Raw genomic sequence first — 23,581 nt, forward strand, 5'->3', positions numbered from 1 at the left:
TTGATTTGCACACCGTATGTATCAACCAAAGATCAACTTGCAAATATGTTGACTAAAGGTCTTAGCAATACAACATTTTAGTAAATTATTTCCTAGTTGGGAATGGAAAACACCTATTCACCAGCTTGAGGGGGAGTGTGGGAAAACACTTAGTTACAATTGGTTGCAATTTGTGTAGCTGATTGTAACCTGTATATATTTGTATCCTAATATTAAAAATTTATATCTCTAGAATTAAGGATAGAATATTAAGATAAATAATCTCTTAATTAGAGGGATCAAATTTAGGAAGATTTAGTTTCCTAGTTTACTCTCTAGTTAGCTATATACAAACCTATGGTATTTGTATAATTCAACAGAGAAGTTTTCTATATACTCAGTTTTTCCACAAAGTTCTTCCACAAAATTAATTGCAATAAAAAGATGAAGACTAAAGCTTATATGAAAACTGTAATCATGTAGTAGGGCTTACTTTGTAACTTAGCTTTTTCTGCTTTTAATTTCTAGAAAAATGAATTTGAACCATATTCTTTTTTTATTGAAACTAGAACCATATTCTTTAAAATACACAAACCAGTGAACCAAATGCTCATGTTGAACGATAGAGAATGGTAATTGAAAAAATTTTAACAAACACCTAACTTGAAAAAATAACTTAAAACTATAAATTCATGCATTTTAATAGATTTAATGAACTCCAAATCTAACTTTAGAACTATTCCCAACATGCTTTTAGATTTAAAATCGAAATTGAAACCTAACGCAAATACAGGTTGCTGAAACAGAACATTAAGATTTCAACCTAAAGGAAACTCAAAACTTGATCTCAACTTTAACCTAAAGGTAACTCAAAACCTAACCTCAACTCCACAAATAGACAGTAACTGTTTTTTTCTAACTCAATCACCTAACACAAAAATGGTAAAATTTTGGTGAAAATAGGTTCAAGCCACATTTTTTGTTCAAATTCATTCTGTTAAAATTGTTCATAATATCATCATCTATTTTACAACAGATCATGCACGTAAACTACCATCAGAAGCAGGGCAATTAACTTATTCCACATCACTAGATAAGTTTTAACTCTCACAACCAACACTTCAGCCAACAAATCTTTCAATGATAAAAAGAAAATGTGTGAAAACAATGACAAGTGGGAAGGTTCGCATAGGGGGACAATGGCAAGATCAAATAAAATTTTGTAAAAATCCAAAAGAGATGCTGTTCCCAAACTGGGAATTGTTTTTGTTTGTTAAAGGAAAACTGAATTATTTTGTTCGTTTAAAAAAAACTAAGAAAAATATAAGCATTGAGGAAATAAAAGACAAATAAATAAATAAATTAAAAACTAAATATGGTCCTTTAATTGTAAGCCAATGATTTATACAAGTAACCAAGCACATGGAGGAAGACTTACTGGATTTCTAGTGTGATGGACAGATCCTATCTCCTCAGTATCCTTTGTATTGAGTCTGGCTGATGTTTAGCATGTTGACCATGAATTGGTCCACTAGGTGGCATTGGAGCAGGTGCATTCTGAATATGTGATACATTAAGACTTGGAGAATTCAACAAGGAAACAAGAGGTAGTGGTGGGACAGGATAGCATAACCCTTGAAAACTTGTGAAGTTTGGAGCAGAAATAGAAGGAAGCATCAGGGGACCATGGCATGTTGAGCTATCTAAACTATGAGAAAAAGGAACAATATAAGGAGCTTGTGGAGTAAAATGAGTGGTTAAATGACCCCTATTTTCACCAAAATCTTGCCATTCCCACTGTCTATCCACTGGATCTTTCCCTTCCCATCCAATGGTTTTCACCGAATTCTCTACAAGGTGGTCTGTAACCACTTCCCTGAATTGCACTCCTCCCCTCCTTTCCAAAAGCTGTGCACCTTTCCACTGCTTTACACCCTTTGACTTGTTCAAGCCTGCAAAATGCTTCTTCTTTGTTTGATGGGAGTCATGATGAACAACAAGCTGTGTTTTACTTTGATTTTTTGCTCCTATTAGATCTTCTGTTAATTGCATCTTCTTTATTTGTTTAGAGTTATTGGGGACAGAAAGCTTAATTGAACTTTTATCCAGATTTATAGCAACATTATCACCTATACTGCACTTAGTATCTTTACCAAACAAAAGTTCTTTTAGCTTAGATCCCTGCATCTGGCCTTCTGAAAAAGCCCCAAGGTACTGAAGCGAATGATGGATGCAGCTATATATTTTTTCAAATCCTTGCTTTCCAACTGCCCTTGCAACGTTTTGAGATTGATCTGTGAAATCCTCAACCTGCCATAAATAAATAGTCATTAATATTTCAACAACTTACATACATAAGCAGAATATGATGTCCATGAAACAAAGTAAAAAACAAAAATGGAGACTTACATACATAGTGCAAATCACAGAATCCCAAGCTTTAGATATCTAAAATCCTTCACATAAGCTAGCACAAAGCCCTTTGTGCCAAAGCTTTTCAACTGAAGTAACCTGTGGCAGTGGCAAGAAATGCTAACTCTATAATTATTCATTATGAGAAATGGGAAATTCTTGTGCCATATGGTGGCAAGTGCCGTTATAATATATAATTATCACATGGCTACTTTTTTTGGGTTATGAAAATGGTTTCTTTTTGAGGCTTCTGGTATGGGGTCATGAAAACAGCAGTTATAATATATTTGTGATTTAAGTGGTTTGATTGATGTATTCTACCTTGGTGTGTGGACAAAGAGATGTGATTACAAGTTCTTGCCTGGGGTGTGGAATCATTCTTGGATATTGCTTTTATGGTCTTTTTGGTGAGTATCTTTTGATTTCGGTCTTGTATTTATTCTCTATTTGGGTCTAGGGTGTGATGATGCATCACTTCTGGTATCTTTATTTCTCACTCATGCTTATCTTGTCAGGTGTATTCTGGTAGTAATGCAACTATGTGCCTTTTTCTGCTAGGTTTCAGCTAGTTTTGTAATATTTTGATTGCCAAATAAAATCTTGGCTTAGCAAAAAAAAAAAAAAAGTGGCGAACGTGAAGGCTTTGCTTTTCTTTCTTGACTCACCAAATCTTCTAACTAAAATAGACCTTACCTTAACCAATAAAGTAAAAAAAAGCTCAGCTAAGGATTCTGTATTCCTTTCACCATAATTCAAGTAATTTTGGACCATCTTCATTACAGCTTCAGGATCATTTCCATCTGAAACAATGTCAAGGCCAGTTAAAAGTCAAAGAAAAAAGAAAGACAACACAGATAGACCTGCAATGATATAACTACATAAAATGACTGAAGAATGCATAAGTTAAACAAAAATAAACTATGAGAGTTGTCAATAAATAGGTTAAACGGAAGACAAGTGGTATTAAAAATTATTCAAAAGTCTAGCGAATGATATAGGACTATAATATTCATCCTTGGCAGTAGAGAGAAAAAAAAAAAAAAAAGAAGAGATGCATCTAAGCATCCAGTATTTCAGGCAAGCAAATGCAAACAATAAGCATCCAGTATTCTGCTTCCACCATCCCTCCAAGTTAATTATAATTGAGCTACTAAGCAAATTCTACCTGCTATTCCCTTCAACTTGGGCATTCTTTTCAACAATTCAAGACATTTTCAAACAATTTCCTACATTCAGGCTCTCGTTTTTTTAACAAATATGTTATCTCTTGATAACTCAGGAGAACCAACATGGAGGCTAAAGCCTCCATAATGGCTAAACAGCATACATATATTCATTACAATGACGTATATGTCGTTTTGCAAAACAAAGAGACAAAAGGAGAATAGGAAAATTAACACAAAATCAAAGGAATGGATAAAAAAACCTGCATAAACTCAATCCAAAATCTGTGAATGCTAATATATGCAGGCCAGTAATACTTTTATATCGTATAAAGTAACAGAACTGAACACCTAGTTTCATTGGGTTCATACGACTTTTCTCTCAAATTTTCATCCCAAAAAACCACAATCGTAATTACTTAATAATGTTAAATATCACTATAACTTTTTATGCATTATAAAACAATAAGGTAATCATGATATTGTGCCGGTAGCTTCAGTTAACTCCTAATTCAAGGGTTTTTCGAGCCACTATACTCCCTGCCTTTTACTGAAAGGTAGAACCAGTTTACCAAATCCAAAACAATACAACAATGAATGGAACCCATGCATAAATGCAAAATAGGATAGCCTTAAAATTATTGCTGCGGGTTTTTGATCAAACAAAATCACTCCTCCAGAAAGCAACAAAATTTAGGCCTCATTTGGATCAGCCTGCAGTGCTAGTGAGGTGCAAATTTTGCTTTGAATCTCACCGCACACTCATTTGGCAAACACTGCTGTGTCACGGTGAAGCATAATCTACCATATTGGCTCCCTTTTTTTCAATAGGACCTTTAAGGTCCAGTGTAGTTTTATTTTTTCAACCACAGCTCTCCTTCCTTTCATACCCCTTTTATCTCCTTACAAGAATTTTTATAATTATAAAATATATCATTTATATAATTTATATAATTATATAATAAAATTATTAATAAATAAATAGATAAAAATAATAAATATATAAACAAATAATCCATTTTTATAATCAAATAAATTTCTAGTAAATATTAAAAAAATATTTTTTATAATTAATTAATTAAAATAGATAACTAAATAAATAATAAAATAAATTAGTATTCTTAATTTTTATTTTGGGATGTGTAAATACGTTTTGTTTTGTTTAAATAATAATAATTTTTTATTAACATTTGAATATTTTATTTTGTTATATATTTTTAATTTAATATTATATTTATAATTGTAACAAGTATTATTTTTTGAAACATTAAATATTTCAAATAACTTTTTATACTTAAAATTTTAATTATTATTTTAATATAATTTAATATGTGTCAATATTTTGATTGAATAAATTTTTAATATATTAAATGTTAAATAATATTAAAATATAGGTAAAAATTAATTTGTTAGTATACTTTTACACTAATGTTTTTAATGATTATTTTTTTTTTTTACTATAATTCATCTCATCGTCACCATTGTTTTTGCATCCAAATGCATATTTCACCATTGATTTTAATTTTACTGTTATAGTATCCAATCTTACAGCTACAGTAACTAATCTCACCTTTACCGTTGTTTTCAATATCACCACCTATCTAAATAAAGCCTTAGTCTATGATATGAATGATATGCCACACATACAGGATAAACAAGATAATTTTCGCATCTATAATCTACAAGGTAACCACCTTTAAATAAAGCAGAAAATGTAGGTAATATGGGAGGATCCCGAGTCTGTAAGAACAAAAATTGATAAGGAAAATGAAAAGAGAAGGATTCGATTAGAAAAAAATACAGTATCAGATCTTATTTCTGAATTGAAAAAAAAAGGCAGGTGCAATCTATAGCGCCTTGCCAACATGAGAGACATAATGGTCAAACACTAAAAAATTTGCCAAATATATCATCTTTGCCTTCTTATATATCTAAAATATCTTTGTTCAAGTTCCCGAGTTCTAACTGAGATAAAACATCTGATGACATTCAAACATCCTAGGAACCTACTAGTTCTGGTTTGACTTGTAATAAATTCTTTATTATAATGACTGAGACACCACTTTAGAAGCTAGAAGCACCGGGAGTCAGCGACCACATTTACCTCCCACTAAGGAACAAAGAAAAACCCAACAATAGCGGGCAAGGCAGGGTGCCAATCCTACAGGGAGGATTCTGATATCCCATATTGACATCAGTCACACTTGGCTCGGCATTAACCAGCCACTCATGACAGGTACCAAAATCTCGGATGTTGAACATTCAACTTAAAACCAATTGGTCATAGGTCAGGAGGCCCAAGCTGGATACAACACCATAGCAAACTCTAGCTTAAATGATGTAGAATAAAATCATTTAACACTCTGTCCCATGCAGCTTAATACTAACAACTAAAAGAAACGGATCTAACACGTGAACAGAAAAAACAATGTATAACATAACAAAAAAAGAAGCCAGTAAACAAGTAATCCGGGCTTTGGTATCATGTTAAACACCCTACCTAAAATCATTTGACACTAGGTGGAAAGTCTCTATGTAAATATAAGGCTCGAATAAACTTAAAAGTTTTGGGATAACACCACTTAACAGTGGATTCAAACACAGGCATACCCTCCTGCCCAAAAGTTCCCTTCAATAACCACAAAAACAACAATAATAGCATCCAACAACAAGATATGCATGAGGAATTCTGATATACATTAACTGCTAAGTGGGCATCATATACCATTAATATGTTGTCAACAATTAGTTTTCTACATGCACAATTTTAATATGCTCAAATCCTTTTGTGTTCTCATTTTTTCTGGGATGAAAAGTATGCATGTCATCTTTGACTATTTTTTGGGTTAATATCATGAATGGTCCCTAAACTATAGTGAACTGTTCACTTGAACTTAAAAAATCTCTAATGTATTACTTTAATTATGAATTTGTTAATTAATGTGATACTTAGCCCTAATATGGCTAGCTTCAAATGATGACATGTGCCAGACAAACAACCTTTTAAATACCACATTAGTTAACAAATTTATAGTTCAAATATCATATTAGAGATTTTTAAAATTTAAATACCACATTGAACATATCACTATAGTTTGAGGGCCATTTATGACATAAATCCTTTATCTGTTTGCATACTGCAGTATTTATCAAATCTTACTCCAAGAAAAAAGCCTCAAACACATGCTATGGACACAAATTAGGCTTCTGAATCAATGATGCAGTAAAACTAATTAATCTCTATATTGAACAAAGAGGTGCCATTAAAAGCCAAGCCTAACAGATTATTTCTAAAATCCCTCATCAAAATTTTTAAAGATGTTTGTAACAATGATTCTTACTTTATTGTATAACAGATATTACTTATTGCTCTTTCACCATCTTATTCAAAGAAGACTGATCATCAAATTTTCAGCTCAATTACCACCCTCTCAACTACAAGCCTTTCTCTTTTTGGGACTCAGAATTGAAGAGATCATAACATAAAAGGATTCCACAAATTGTATTAGACTTGGTGGTTATGTAGTTTAGAAAACTGGCTGAAAAGTTGTAGTTTGGAAAACCATAGTGAAAAAAAAAAAAAAAACAGTTTTGCTTTTCTTCTAAATATAGACTTATTTGATATGATTAGTTCCCAATGTTAAAATACTAACTTACAGGGAAAGAGCTTTCTAAATGCCAAAACAATATCTACAGATAAATACCACTCCCCACCAGTTTAAACTATCCAACCACACAAATACAAACACCAATCTATAGATTCCGGGAGCATTATTCAGCTATTCACTTTCCCAATTCTTTGAGTAGAAGAGGGAAGGCAATATAATATAGAACATTTTCTGTCCCTTAAAAGTAACATCCAAAATGAGAATTAACATAAGCCAAAACCAAGATAATATTGTTATGGAATAAACTTTTAAAACATGCTGCATCCCATTCCCCCTCAGAAGTTTAGGAAAAAAGATTTGGTGTATATGTGGAACCAAGGCACACAATCACTAAAATCTAGCTAGTCCTTGTTAGGGTAAAATCAGCGTTTGCCAAACATTTGGCTTATTGACACTTTAGACATGTAGATTGGAGAAGTCAAAAGGTTCCTTTGATCTTTGTACTCATCTACACTAGATGACTTAAAATTCTATTATTTAATCTGATAGAAATTATTGTTTACTAGAAAGAAAACTGTGTAATCACAGCATATCTGAAAAGGTTGAATACCTGCAAATGAAAAGCAACCAATGATATTAAGGATAAAGAGTTCAGAGTTTTATCCTTGGAACTGTTAATATCGTGTGCTTTGGCCCAAGCTTTCACCTGCACAACGAAAAAGAACATATCATTCATTTTCTGCTTACGTGCTCTATGATAGGTTCAATAATTCCTACATTATGCAAATCCTAGAGAAAAAATTTTAACAGTCAAGGTGGGAAGATGGATGTGAAATTAACAAAGATGTTATTCAGACTTCATACCATCATTAACTTCAAATGTGATTCTTCAGAAACTCTTTTTACCAAAAGACATCTCACATTTTGAATGCATCATATATACCCATAACACTACAATATGCCTGGTATTACATTTATCTTTTGAAGCTTCAACTGGAAAAATACCTATAGCATTATGTATCAGCTACAGATATCCCAAATGTCAATTAAATTTTCTCTATTTTCTCCACTATTTTTGCTCTGTTATGCAAGATTATGCTGTTCTTTCAACTAATACAAAAGTATGTATTCAAAACATATAGTTTTTTTAACTATGGTGCACATTACCTAACTAGAACTACATAAATTTAGGGTCAATGGCAACATTCCTGTTTTAATTTTCATTTTTCACTCAGAATTCCAAATTAGTTGCCAATTATTCAATTTTGGCAGCGTCAATCCTGTAACTTTTATTGGTGATTAAATGTTACCTTGTCATCAGTCTTTGTTAACAAATAGATAATTCATTATGCCTCTTGTAAGACTCATAGTGTCCATATACTCCTTTATTTTGACAGAACAAATAATCCCTTAATCTGACCCATTTCTTGTTCGAATATAAAACCACTTTCCTCATAATCGTCATATATGACCATACATATGAGAAGTATAGTTTAATGCTCATTTTGATCTCACTTCAGCTTGATATCAGAAACTAATATATAGAGATTAAACATTGTTTACATGATCATTTGAACTGAAAAAAGGGGCCAAAATTTAGAGAGGAGAAATTAAGTAAAACTAAAGTGAAAAAGAAAATAATGAGTTAATAAAGAACACAGTTCTTAAAGGATTGGGGCATTTATGACAATTATGAGTATGATGATGCTAATTGAACTTGGTTTTTTCTAATTGTAATATTGCTGATATTTAAGTGCCTGCAGCAAAGAAATCAAGTAATGAAATCTTGCACAGGTTAAAATATGTAGCATGACTTCCTATACATCCTTTGATTAAGCAGTGAATTATGTGAAACAGCAAACTTCAAAACAAAATAGACTAGTCCACTGCAGAATGCTAACTTTATCGACTTATCTTTTGGTCATTTTTAACTTTTAGTAATAAAGGATCTTGGTAAGAAGATCGGTGGAATATAAATAACTTCAAGCCAAATTGAGGACATGCTTGACACTATTAGAACAGCAGATTGCAGCAAAGAAATCAAGTAATGAAATCTTGCACAAGTTAAAATATGTAAAAAGAGTTGCCATATATCCTTTGGTTAAGTAGTGAATTATGTGCAGCAGCAAACTTCAAAACAAAATAGACTAGTCCGCTGCAGAATGCTAACTTCCTTGACTTGTCTTTGGTAAGAAGATCGTGGAATACATACTTTTAATGTCATCAAGAATCTTGGTAAGAAGATCGGTGGAATACAAATAACTTCAAGGCAAATTGAGGACATGAATGACTGTATCAGAACAGCATATTTGACCAAAATCAGAGCAAAGGACAAAACTAGACATGGTCCAAAGCATGAAGTGATACTAGAATACAATGTAAGCTTGACAGAGCACTTGTTAATTCATCAAAACTAGTTAAATGTCTACATTGGAGACTAAAACGATCTTCTGGTAGTTCAAAAGTTGAAATTTTATCTCTTAAAACAAGAACTTCTATAGGAATATTACTGAAAAAGTTGGGGGAAAACACTTATTTACAGCTGATTGTAATATTGTAATCTGTATATTTATATTTGTATCCCTAAAATTAAGTATTTGTATCTCTAGAATTAAGGACAAAAAATTAGGATAGACAATCTCTCAATTATAGGATCGGTTTTTAGGAAGATTTAGTTTCCTAGTTTACCCATTAGTTAGTTGTATAAAAACCCAAGGTGCTTGTATAATTCTTTATGAATGGTTTTTCAATATACATTCAGTTTTACTCTTAGTTTTTCACAAAGTTTTATTTCTTAGTTTTTCCACATGGTATCAGAGCTTTAGGCTCTTCTTGGAAAGCAAAATTTTCAACCTTCATTGCTAACTTCTATTTTAGGCCTTCATTGCTGAACCCTGTTAAGACCTTTTTAACCATTTTATTTTTTCCTTCTTTAGCCGTCATTGCTAAGAGTCATTTCTGGTTATATCTTAAGACTTATTTCAATGCAAAGAAAGATATCACTACCACCCAATTTGAGGAAATGTCAACTGAAAAAATCACCAGAGTACTACAGTTGTCTCGGAAACAAGGAGAGTTGGACAAAAAAGAGACTGAGAAGCTAAGAAACTAACTGAAAACCCTTGAAATGCCTATTGGGGTATATTTCTTGAGTAAGGTCTTTAGTTCAAGTAAAGCTTCTAGTTCTCACGGATTAATTGTCACGGTTAAACCTATTATGAGTTCTTGGATCATTGACTCAGGAGCGACAAATCATATAACACATTACTCACAAAAGTTTAGTACATATACCATGTGTCCTAATAATAAAAATTGTTGTTGCAGATGGTTCACTTACTGCAGTAGCAGGATTAGGAGATGTTCAAATTAATCCCTCGTTTGTTATTAAAAATGTTCTTCATGTTCTTGGATTGTCTACTAATCTGATATCTATATAAAAACTTACCAAAGATATGAACTACAAAGTGACATTTTATCCCTCTTATTGTGAATTTCAAGACTAGAGTTCAAGGTAAAAAATTGGACTTGCTAAGGAGAGTGATGGACTATACTATCTTGAGACGTCAAACAACACAAGTAATATCAAGAATAATTTACCTTTGTCATTTTTTTCTAAAAAATCTCCCAATAAAGACAAAATCTAGCTTTATAATTTTCATCTTGGACATCCTTCTTTTGGAACTTTGAAAAACATGTTTCCTTCTTTGTTCAAAGGATTAAATGCCAAAAATTTCCATTGTGATGTTTGTGAACTTGCAAAGCATAAACGTGTGTCTTTTCTAGTTAACAATAAAAGAAGTTCTACTCCTTTTTACTTGATTCATAATGACGTATGGGCCCCTTCTACAATTCTTAATATTTCGAGTGCAAGGTGGTTTGTTTCTTTCATAAATGATTGTATCAGGGTCTCTTGGATATTTTTACTTAAATCCAAATCAGATGTGAATAGCGTGTTTTTAAGCTTCCAAAACATGATCCAAAATCAATTTGGAGTGAAAATCAATGCAAGAGACTATTTCAACCAAAGTTTATCTACCTATTTCCAAAAGGAAAGGATTATCCATGAGTCATCTTATGTTAATACTCCACAGCAAAATGGAGTGGCAAAGAGGAAAAACAATCATTTACTAACCATAACCTGAGCTTTACTTTTTCAAGCAAATGTACTCAAATCTTACTGGGGGAAGCTTTTCTCACTACCACACATATTATAAATAGGTTACCTTCAAGGGTTTTAAGATTTAAAACTCTTATAGAACTACTCTCACAATTTTATCCTAACTTTAATATCAGAAACAACCTCACACCTAGGATATTTAGTTGTACATAATTTGTTCATGTTCAAAATCACAATAGAGGGAAGTTGGATCCTAGAGCAATTAAGTGCATTTTTGTGGGATCTTCATCAACTCATAAAGGGTATAAGTGTTATCATCCTCTTACCAAAAAATTCTATGTGTCTGTAGATGTCACTTCTGAAGAAAGTAAACCATTTTTTACTCAACCTTATCTTCAGGGAAAGACTTCATTCATGGAAGATAAGGATAAAGGCTTCTTTTTGCTTGATTTGTCCTCTTTTTCAACATTTTCACCCATTAATTCTTCTAAGTCAAAACCTGTTTCTTCTGAGTCCAAATCAAACATTGAAATTGAGCCTGAACCCATTCCAAACATAGAAGATGTGACAAAGCATAATATTGTTCTTGATTTTATGAAGGAATTATAAGTGTAATCAGGGAGAAAAGTTTCAGATCCTAAATCAATGCCAGTCCAAGAACCTGATCTTAACTTTGGAAATGAAGTAACTACAGTCTTTGACTCTATTTCTCAAAATGAGCGTGAATCTCCTAAAACTATAACTAGTGATTATGATCTGCTTATTGACATTCGAAAAGGATCCAGAGAATGTAATAAGTATCCATTATACCCAATCTCTAATTTTGTATCATTTGAAAAATTCTCACCATCCCACAAAAAATTTTTTATGAACCTAAACACTATCTCTGTTCCAACTACATTATCCGAGGCATTATCCAGTGAGAAATGAAAGCAAGCCATGAAAATAAAAATGGAGGCCTTAGAGAAAAATAAGACATGGGAACTGGTAGAGTTGTTTAAAGGAAAAAATCCAGTTTGGTGTAAATAGGTTTTCACTGTAAAATAAAAGGCGGATGGTACTGTTACTAGGTTAATGGCTAAGGGCTACAATCAAACTTATGTAGTGGATTATTGTGAAGACTCGCACCCAACCTACGAGGTATTATCCGCTTTGACCCGAAAGTTTCACGATTTTATCCCACAAAAGGTGCCTCACAAGTTTGGGTTTAGATCTCTACATATATATCATTCCTTATCCACACATCATTTCTAATGTGGGATTGGGGACGTTACAATCTCTCTACCTTTAATGCTTGACATCCCTATCAAGTCGAGTCCATCAACAGGACCAAGATCACACCAGAGTACCGTGTAGCACTTAGTGACTCCCACGGCCACCAACTGATGACTGCTCTGATACCATTTGCGAAGACCCGCACCCAACCTGCGAGGTATTGTCTACTTTGACCCAAAAGTTTCACTGTTTTGTCCCACAAAAGGCACCTCACAAGTTTGGGTTTAGATCTCTACATATATATAATTCCTTATCCACACATCATTTTCGATGTGAGATTGAGGGGGTTACAATTATCATGAAACTTTTGCTCTAATTGCCATGATGAATACAGTTAGGATTTTGTTATCATTAGCTGCAAATTACAATTGGCAACTTCAATAATTTGATATAAAGAATGTTTTTTTACGTGATGATTTGGAAGAAAAAATATATATATGAAGGTTCCATCGGGATTTGGAGCTCATCTAAAAGCAAACAAAGTATACAAGTTGAAAAAGGTTTTATATGGCCTTAAATAGTCTCCTAGGGCTTGGTTCGAGAGATTTGCCAAAGTTGAATCTAAAAAAAAATAAGAAAAAGCATAAAAAGTTAGGATTAGAATCCCCAAACTTATTAAAATTAACTACAAACTGACAAAACTTCATTCAAGTCCTAGAATTGAGAGGGCATTAAGAGCTTTCTTTTCGCCAAAATGAAAAGAAAAAAAATCTCGAATCATGCCCTTTGTAACAGATTTTAACATTGGAAATTAATCTCCCAATGATAAATAAATCTACAACTATAAGTTGGAAACTGATATCGAAAAAAAAAACAAGATTCCTTCTAAAAGAGGTTTTCTGATGCTCGATTTAAAAAACCTAGAGCAGTAAAAGACGAAAATCAAACTTACAAATAAAGGGTGTCCATTCCGGTTTGGGAAATTGTATCTCCCTTCTGCTTTCATTTCGACTAGAATGCTGCCTCACTTTGGCAACTCTCCTATCCCCACAATTCAGTCTCGCTTGTGTCAAAAAAATAACTCACAGACCCCCGACCATGGGCGGGGTTTTAAAAAAATAAAAATGTATAAATAGTGAATTTTTTTCTCAAAAAAAAAACTTACGGGTGGGTAATTTTGTAATTTTATAAACATAATATTTTATAAAAAATTAAAAAAATAAATATCTTTTATTTTATATTTATTATATTCTTTAATTTTTGGAAAGTTCATTAGGAGAGTTATATCACTTTATACTCAATTGCATCAAAAACTTTAATAATAATAGCATAGATAAATGGAAAAAAATTGATTTTGAGAAAAAAATTACATGATTGAAAAGAAGTTATATATGAGCGAAGTGAGTAGTTTTTTTAAATAAAGAAAATAAAAAATCTTAATAAATAAATAAGAATATTTATTTTTATCATGTTTTAATTTTTTAAGAAATCTTTTGAATTGAGTTAATCATATATATATATATATATATATATATATATATATTATAATACAAATATAGTTATCAGATAGCAATTATTGATGTAGCTATTTATATGGACAGTTTTTTTTTTACAGATAAAATAATTTTTAAAACTTCTTATTATAATGATACATAAGATATTTATTAATTTTAAATTATTTATAAAAAATATATTTTAAAAATTATTAAATTATTTAAAATTTTAAAATTTAATCAAAAACCAATTTAAAATTTAGTGAAATTTTTTTCTCCTGTAAAATACCTCATCTCAATTTAAAATTAATTTTAAAATAATTTATTTTTTCTAATTTATCAGGAGTTAACATGAGTATTTAAAGTTATCACAACTTTTAAAAATATTATTTAATATCTTTCATATTTTTTATAAATAATCATTGCATTATATTCAACTTTTAAATATATTTCGCAAAGAAAATGCAAAAAAATATATAAATACTAAAGCAATTTTAAGAAAGCTTTTCTTATACATCACCTCATTTCAATTTAAAATCAATTTTAAAGTAATTTATCTTTTTCAATTTATCTGCAATTAATATGAGCATTTAAATTTATCATAACTTTTAAAAAATATTATTTAATATCTTTAATGTTAACTTTATGAGTGAGATGATGATCAAGAGGGGGGTGAATTAGATTTCTCTAAATTCTTCCCAAACAAATGATTTCAATATAATTTGATGAAAATTAAAACCAATATCAAAATATGATACAAACAATAATGAATTGATGAACTATAAGCAAATATGAACTATAATCAAAATAAAGAGATAGTGATAGAGAAATTAAATACAATAACTTATAGAGGTTCAGTCCTTCTTCATAAGGTATCTATGTCCTCTCTCTTGGTTGTCCACATTAAGGATTCAATTTATTAATTGAAGAAAAACTCTTACAAGATACAAACTTATCTTGTACTAAATCTCTATCTTTTTCTCAAAGCTTAGATAGCACAATATCAAGAGGATACTTCACATCTTACTTACAAGATAACCCAAATAATTTTTGCAAACTAAAATACCTCTCAAGATTGAGTGTTTGCCTAATGAAGTAGAAAGAAAATGATGAATGAAACACAACAATATTTTGGATACAAGAAATACAAAAGATATTGAATTTAAGTTCTAAAAACTCTTGATTGTAAGAGAAAATAAAAATATAACTTGTTAGCACTTGCTCTCTTGCTTTGTCAACCTTCTTGGTGTGTTGAAGTGGCCAATATATAGAGAAAATGAAGAGCTAGCCATTAGAGATGCTTGGGAGAAGAAAATTGTCATTGAATGCTTGAGAAAATAGCCATTGGACATATCCTGGGCATGACCAGATCGATCCCTTCCATGAGAGGATCGATTGGTTCATGTTTTGGAACTAATTTACCTTTGAAAATCATGACTCGATCGATCCCTTTATGTAAAGGATCAATTGGTTCAGGGGGTGATCGATCCCCTATATAGGGTGATCGATCCCTTCTTGCCATTTCAATAAAAAATTCATTTCTGGGTAAAAAAGCAATCGATCCCTTCCCTGAGGAGATCGATCTTGTCCAAGCTAGGTGGTTGTTTTCTATTTTGCACTATATTCACTAATTTGATCATATCTTAAGTTATACAAAGCCAAATTACAAATTGTTTGAAGATTTAGAAATTAGACTTAGAGGGCTTTCTATCCATATAAAATAAAATTCATAACCTAATACTTTGTGTACGAATTATAGTAAATTTTCAAATCTACCCTTTGTGTAGTTTTTAGACAACTATAAAGTGTCTAATAAAAATTCAAAATCTTTTCTTAGAAAATTTAGATTTTTTATTTTGTTTCATCCATTAGAAAGAAGACTCAAAGAGCTTTCCAACCATATAAAATTCAAATATAAAAAGCTCGTGAATTAATACAAAAGAATAAAATAAGTTCAATGTTGGAAAAACTTTATTATTGTAAAACAACTTTCTTAAGTTAATCTATTTCTCAAAACCAATATTATCAAAATTGTATTAAGTCCAAACTGAATAAGTTCACTTTAAAAACAGCAATTGGACTTTCATTTAAGCCTAAATAAATAATCTTTAAAGATAGATTTAGTTTGAGAAATATGAAAACAAAGAAAGGTTTGTTTAAGCTTTGAAAATCATATTATTTATTTAATACCAAAATATAAAACTTAAGAACATGTACTAAATAAATCTTTTTCAAATTTTTGATCAAGTTTATTTAGCTTTAATGTTTTGTTATTTCAAAATAAGGATCAATTCAAGGCTAACAATCTCTTCTTTTTTATATGACAAAACTTAAAGATAAATTTGCTTGATAAAAAAAAACTTTTTTTAAGACATTTAAGATTTTGAAAAACATTTTGAAAAACTCCTCCTTAAACAATGCAAGGCAGAAATCCTTTTCAATTAATGCATCTTAATCAATACAACTCAACAAACATATGTTAGTCAAATATATGAAATAAGAACAATAAAACATATGCATGGCAAGCACAAGTAAATTTGTCCATATGATATTTCGCTCCCTTTTTGTCATAGCAAAAGGCATGAGCATATTAATAAGCAAATAAATACAAAGATGCATTATTAACAAATATATTCATGAAACATTTCTCCTTCCTTTTGTTTATGCTCTTTATACCAAATGTTTAAACTCCTATATCAATTGCAATAAGCATACAAGAAGAAATATCTCTAAAATCTCTCCCCTTTTTTGTCATTTCAAAAAAAGAGAGATCAATTCAAGGCATAAAACAAAATGCTTGATACCAATAATATCAAGAGTATTTTGAATACATGTATTCAAGTGCAATATGCACAATGAAGTTCACATACATGTATTCAAGCATAAAAGCATAAATGTATCCAATTTTAGCATTTTAGCACAAGTCATCAAATTTATTACATGAAATTTATAAGCAAAAGGGTAATGAATGATATGCAATCTATTCATAAATCATGCTATCATAAGATGTGCTTATAACCTAAAACATCAATAGCAATTAAGCATAAATTCAAGCACATGCATACAAGCTCATACCAATTGTTATGGATACCAATTGTTAAAGATATGTTATATAAAGCATACCAATTGTTATCACAAAACAAATCAAACCAAATTGTATTCTAAGATTTCTCCTCAATTCAAAATAAGGATTAATCAATATAAGGCACATATAATTTTGCATAAGAGGTACAAGTTATATCAAGGATAGGCACATAAATAAGCATCTATGAAAGTTAAAAAAAATCTTTAGCAATTTTGATATCAATTGTTACCAATTGTTAACAATTTTATTCAACAATTTTCATAGAACAAACATACTTTAAGCATATGAAAGATTCATTTAATATACGCATAAATGATAATAGTAATCTTTCATAAGCTATCCTATCTAAATAAGAACCAAAAACTCATATGTATATAATAAATCATAAATACTGATGAACAATGAGGTTTAATCATCATGTCCTAACAAAGATTATATAAACATGATTTTTCAAATGTGATAAGCACATATACTATAGCAAAAAAATAATGAAAGCATAATTATTCAATTATAATCCAAATTATTTCAATGCATAGCAATGTACTTAATCTAAGCATATACAAGTAATTAAACATATATTTATTTCAAACAAAATCAGACAAACATATACAAGAACATTTCAAAACATGTATAGCAATATACCAAAAAAAATGTAAACCTTTAGACACAATATGGTATAGGCTATTCAATGGACTCAATCAATGAACATGTTCAAAGAAATTAATCTACTTAACTCATATCCATGTCTAAAGATTCAAACAAATATTCATGCAATAAAAACTAGTAATCAAAGCAATCAAGAACTAGGCATGAATATTAATCAATCCAAGCACTTAACAAAGTTAAGATAAATTCTATCAAGTAGCTTCGTGATTAATTTGTGCAAAGTGTTCATATGTTCTAGCACAATATCTCATTTTTGCACGCAATCAAAGTGAACATGTATAGACATAGTATAGAGTCAATACAATTACCTCCATCCTTGTCAAGCTATGTTGTTTTGATCATTATAGTTGAGTGAGGCTTTAAATCCTCCATTCCACATCATTTGAGCTAGTCTTTGATGTATTTGGGCTTGATTGATGAAGATGACTTGCTTTGCTTATTCCATTTGAAATTCAAAAAATGTAGGCTCATTCATGCTCATTTCAAGTTCTCCTAGCATAGATTTAAAAAAAATTTTTGACAAAAGATTTTCATTAGAAGCACCAAGAAAATCAATTGATAAAAATTATACAAATTGTTAGAAAACAATTCCATATTCTAAGTCATTATAGGCAAAAGAAAATTTATTCATTAAGCACAAGTTGCCAACTACAAGGGAGATATATACTTAAGCTAGAGGCCATATATCAATTTAAACATCAAATAGCATAAGAATGACACTAAAGCAAATGTTCTCATGTAATGTGCAACAATCAAACCTTTTAGATCATTTATGAACACAAAATAGTCATATTTAATATTCATATATATTCAATAAATCACCAAAGAATATGTAAAAATATATTTTAGGTCATATGAAAACTAAAAACTCAAGGAATATATATTTATCATCAAAAACATATTCAAGAAAATTTTAGCACAAAAGCATAAATATGTGTACACATATTATAAGCCATAATCAACAATGACTTAAGCTAAAAATAAGCATCATAAGAAATTCATTTACTTAAGTCATGTTGCAACAATTTCAAGTCAATAAAAATCACATTTATCATATATGCTTACACTCGACAAGAACAATAGATGAACTAATAACACATATCATTTATAGGCAAGTAGCTCATCATATTCAAAATCACAAATCAAGAGATATATCAATTGAGCACAAAGATCCAAAATATTTCACAAAATTAATGAATCAATTTAGCACATGAGCAAGTATATTTAAAAATATTTTTAAAATAAAAATTTTTTTAAGTATTTTCAAATCATAAGCATTAAGATGAAGTTGAATTAATGATCATATGACCGCATATCTTGACCAAAAACATAGATGAATAATAAATCAATATATATTACTTAAGCACATAAAGTTCATCAATTTTTAAAATCACAAATCAAGAATTAAAACAATTGAGAATAAAATAATCAAGTTTAAATAATATTTCACAAAATCCAAGCATTATAAACAAGTTAAGCAATTTTAAACAACATGGTCATATAGGCATGTTCAACAATTACAAATTAACATGCATAAAAATCACAAAATCATTTCCATCATGCTAAAATCATTCAAACAAATATATTTATGCAAATGCCATAGCATAATCCATTCAAAGCTTAATATGTCTAGGATTTTGATTTTTGCACTTTAAAACTCATTTTTGCTTGAAAAATACCTTAAAAGATCTCATAACTAGTGAAGCTTATTTTTAACCATCTTGAACCATTTCAACAATTTTCAAATGACAAAACAAAGTTGTTCAAGTGGTCATTTGGCATTAGAAACAAGGAAATAAAAAATGTCAACTCTTAATCCCATATTTCCTTGAAAAAAGACTATTAAAATGGGCAAATATGTTTAAACAAATTAAACTATTCAAACCATTTAAAAAAGTTTTATATCACACTTTGAAAAAGTCCAAATGGTTTTTATGGCCATAAATGTTCAAAAACAAGATTTGATATTTTAAGCTTTAACATCCTTTGAAACTTGCATGTAGCACTTATGAAAATTTTAAACCATTGCAAGTTATCAAGTTGTATTTGTTTGAACAAGTTTAAATTATTGAATTCAAGATATTCAAATTCATTTTACGATAAAAAGCTTGTTAAAATAAAATTTCATATTTTATGGCTTGACTCTAGCAAAAATAATTTTCAAAGCAAAACATAAAGTCTCAAAATCATTAAGTTTTGAGTGCTCCCCTAAGTTTGTGCATAAATATAAAAAAAATTTAACACATAAATAATCACACCAAACACCAATAACAATTTTACAAAGCATGCATGGTATCATCAATATCCAACATTCATACACACAATTATGCATAAGCACAAGTTCTCAAGAATGTTAATTTCACAAATAATATCAAAATATCAAGATCATTTATGCAATCTCAATATTAAGAGCATTCATATGTAATTCCACAAATTCATTAGAGTATTCATGAATTCTCCTAAAAATATATCTCAAGCAAATAAGTATGACACACAATATCAACAAGCATGTGAAATATATTAAAATCATAAAAAAAAATGCATACTCAATTTAAGCTTACATTTTCTCAAGATTATGTAACCTATGTCTTGTAATCAATGTCAACCAAAATTTTCATAATCAATCAAGCATTCAAATTTCATCAAGAATAAGTAACCAAATTCAAATTCTCTTCAAATAAAAATTTAGAAGGTATCCATCTCCATTATGTGTCTACAGTATTCAATCTTCAATCTCGCATTATAGCTCATTGCTCTAGCATATCTACAAGAAACAATCTCATTTGAATTTTTGTATCCAAATTGCTTTGGGTCCTTGAAAGTTAGTGACTAAGTCTTTTGTTCATTTAGGAACCTATACTTGCCTAATTCTAAATGAAACTTTTCTTCTAATAAGACAAGTATGTACAATATGACCATAAAAATTACAAAAATTGCATTCAATCATTTTTGCACTTAAACTTTTATCTAAAAACTCTTGTTTTTCATTCATCAAAACATTAAAAAAAATTTTCAAATCAAAATTTTCTTTTTTAAAAATTTCATACCTATTTTGAGAGGTTTCAAAATCTATTTTCAATTTTGCATTTTCTTTTTCCAAAACATTTTTTGCATTCATTAAAAAATCATTCTCTACATTCAACTTTGAAACTATTTTCTTATATTTCCTCTTCATTGATTCACATTCAACATATAGCTTATTATAAGTATCTTGTAATTCATCAAAAGCATATGAATTTGAACCAATAGAATTAAAGGTTACCTCCAAATCTTCAAGAGCCATAAGGCATGATGTATTTTGGTTAGATTGTTGTCTTTCATATATTTTATCCAACTATTCTCATATCTCATTTGAGGTTGGACACTTTGATACCAAATTGAATTTGTGAGAGTTAAGAGCTTCATATAATAAGCACTTGGCCTTGGCATCATCCATCACTTGCCTTATGTAGTTTGCATTATTTAAAAAGAATTTCAAGTCCTTTTTAAACTACATTCCAAGCTCTAAAATCTTGGGCCATTAAGAACATCTTCATCATCCTTCCCTAATCACAAAATTTAAATTTATCAATGATAGGAGCTTTGAAGACTTCCTTACCATCTTGAAATCAAAATTGAGCTATAAGATCTTTACTCAAGGTGGTTAAACCTACAAAAAAAGAATAAAGCTTTGATACCAATTGTTAGCTTTATAGGTGAGATGATGATCCAAGAAAGGGGTGAATTGGATTTCTCCAAATTCTTCCCAAATAAATGATTTCAATATAATTGGATGAAATTAAAACCAATATCAAAATATGATGCAAACAATAATGAATTGATGAACTATAAGCAAATATGAACTATAATCAAAATAAAGAGATAAGGATAGAAAAATCAAACACAAGAACTTATAGAGGTTCGATCATTCTCCACTAGGCACCTGTGTTATCTCTTTTAGTTGTCCACACCAAGGATTCAATCCACTAATTGAAGAAAAACTCTTACAAAATACAAAACTATCTTGTACTAAATCTCTATCTTTTTCTCAAGGCTTAGATAGCAACCTCTACCCTTACATTATCAAGAGGACACCTGACATCTTGCTTACAAGAAACTCAAATAATTTTTGCAAACTAAAATACCTCTCAAGGTTGAGTGTTTACCTAATAAAGTATAAAGAAAATGATGAATGAAACATAACACTATTTTGGATACAAGAAATACAAATGATATTTAAGTTAAGCTCTAAAAATTCTTGATTCTAAGAGAAAATGAAAATATAATTTGTTGGCACTTGCTTTCTTACTTCATCAACCTTTTTGGTGTGTTGGAGTGGTCAATATATAGAAAAAATGAAGAACTAGTCATTGGAGATGCTTGGGAGAATAAAATAGCCATTGAAAGCTTGAGAAAATAGTTGTCGGACACATCCTGGGCATGACTCAATTGATCTCTTCTATGAAGGGATTGATTGGTTCATGTTTTGGAACCAATTTACTTTTGAAAATCATGACCCAATTAATCCCTTTATGTAGGAGATCGATTGGTTCAGGGGGTGATCGATCCCCTACATAGGGTGATTGATCCCCTACATAGGGTGATTGATCATTTCTTGCCATTGCAACAAAAAATTTGCTCCTAGGTAAAAAAGCAATCAATCCCTTCCCTAAGGGCATTGATCTTGTCCAAGCTAGGTGGTTGTCTTCTATTTTGTACTCTACTCACTAATTTGATCATATCTTGAGTTATACAAATTCAAATCATAAACCGTTTAAAGATTTAGAAACTAGACTTAAAGGGCTTTCTATCCATATAAAATTCACCACATAATTCTTTGTGTATGAATTATAGTGAATTTTCAAAGCTACCCCATATGTAGTTTTTAGACAACTACAAAATGTCTAGTAAAAATTCAAAATCTTTTCTTAAAAAATTTGGATTTTGATTTTGTTTGATCCATTAGAAAGTAGACTCAAAGAGATTTTCAACCATATACAATTGAAATATTAAAACCTTGTGAATTAATACAAAAAAATAAGACAAGTTCAATGTTGGAAAAACTTTGTTCTTGTAAAACAACTTTCTTAAGTTAATCTATTTCTCAAAACCAATATTGTCAAAATTGTATTAAGTCCAAAATGAATAAGTTCACTTTAAATAACAATTGGACTTTCATTTAAGCTCAAATAAATAATCTTTAAAGATAGATTTGGTTTGAGAAATATGAAAACAAAGAAAGGTTTGTTTAAGCTTTGAAAATCATATTTTTTATTTGGTACCAAAATATAAAACTTAAGAACATGTACTAAATAAATATTTTTCAAAATGTTGATCAAATTTATTTAGCTTTAATGTTTTGTTATTTCAAAATAAGGATTAATTCAAGGCTAACATTTAATATTTTTTTATAAATAATCCTTATATTTTCTTTTGCTTTTAAATATATTTTGCAAAAGAAATGTAAAAAAAATATATAAATACCAAAACAACTTCAAAAAAGTTTCTTTTATACATTAAGTTTCTCTTGTATATCACTTCATCTTAATTTAAAATCAATTTTAAAATAATTTATTTTTTCTAATTTATTTGTAATTAATATGAGTAGTTAAATTTATCGTAACTTTTAAAAAATTATTGAATATCTTTAATATTTTTATAAATAATCCTTGCATTATCTTCAGTTTGTAAATATATTTCACAAAGGAAATGTGAAAAAATATGTATAAATACAAGAACAACTTCAGAAAAGTCCTTATTATTGATAGTTCTTAGTTATATAGCTTTTCCAATATCCAATTAAGCTAAACATATTTCTCTGTATTATTAATTAGTTTCTCTTTTTATTAGTCTATTCTTACTAT

General features: G+C 29.7%; 1 pseudogene; it reads right to left on the reverse strand.

Annotated features, from left to right (window-relative positions):
* Positions 1–1,382: 1,382 nt before the first annotated feature.
* Positions 1,383–13,500, reverse strand: LOC149516424 (uncharacterized; annotated as a pseudogene).
* Positions 13,501–23,581: the final 10,081 nt, after the last annotated feature.

Source organism: Durio zibethinus, chromosome 10, assembly GCF_047325235.1.
Source record: "Durio zibethinus cultivar Kanyao isolate XHJ-2024 chromosome 10, ASM4732523v1, whole genome shotgun sequence".
In the NCBI taxonomy this organism is placed as follows: Eukaryota; Viridiplantae; Streptophyta; class Magnoliopsida; order Malvales; family Malvaceae; genus Durio; species Durio zibethinus.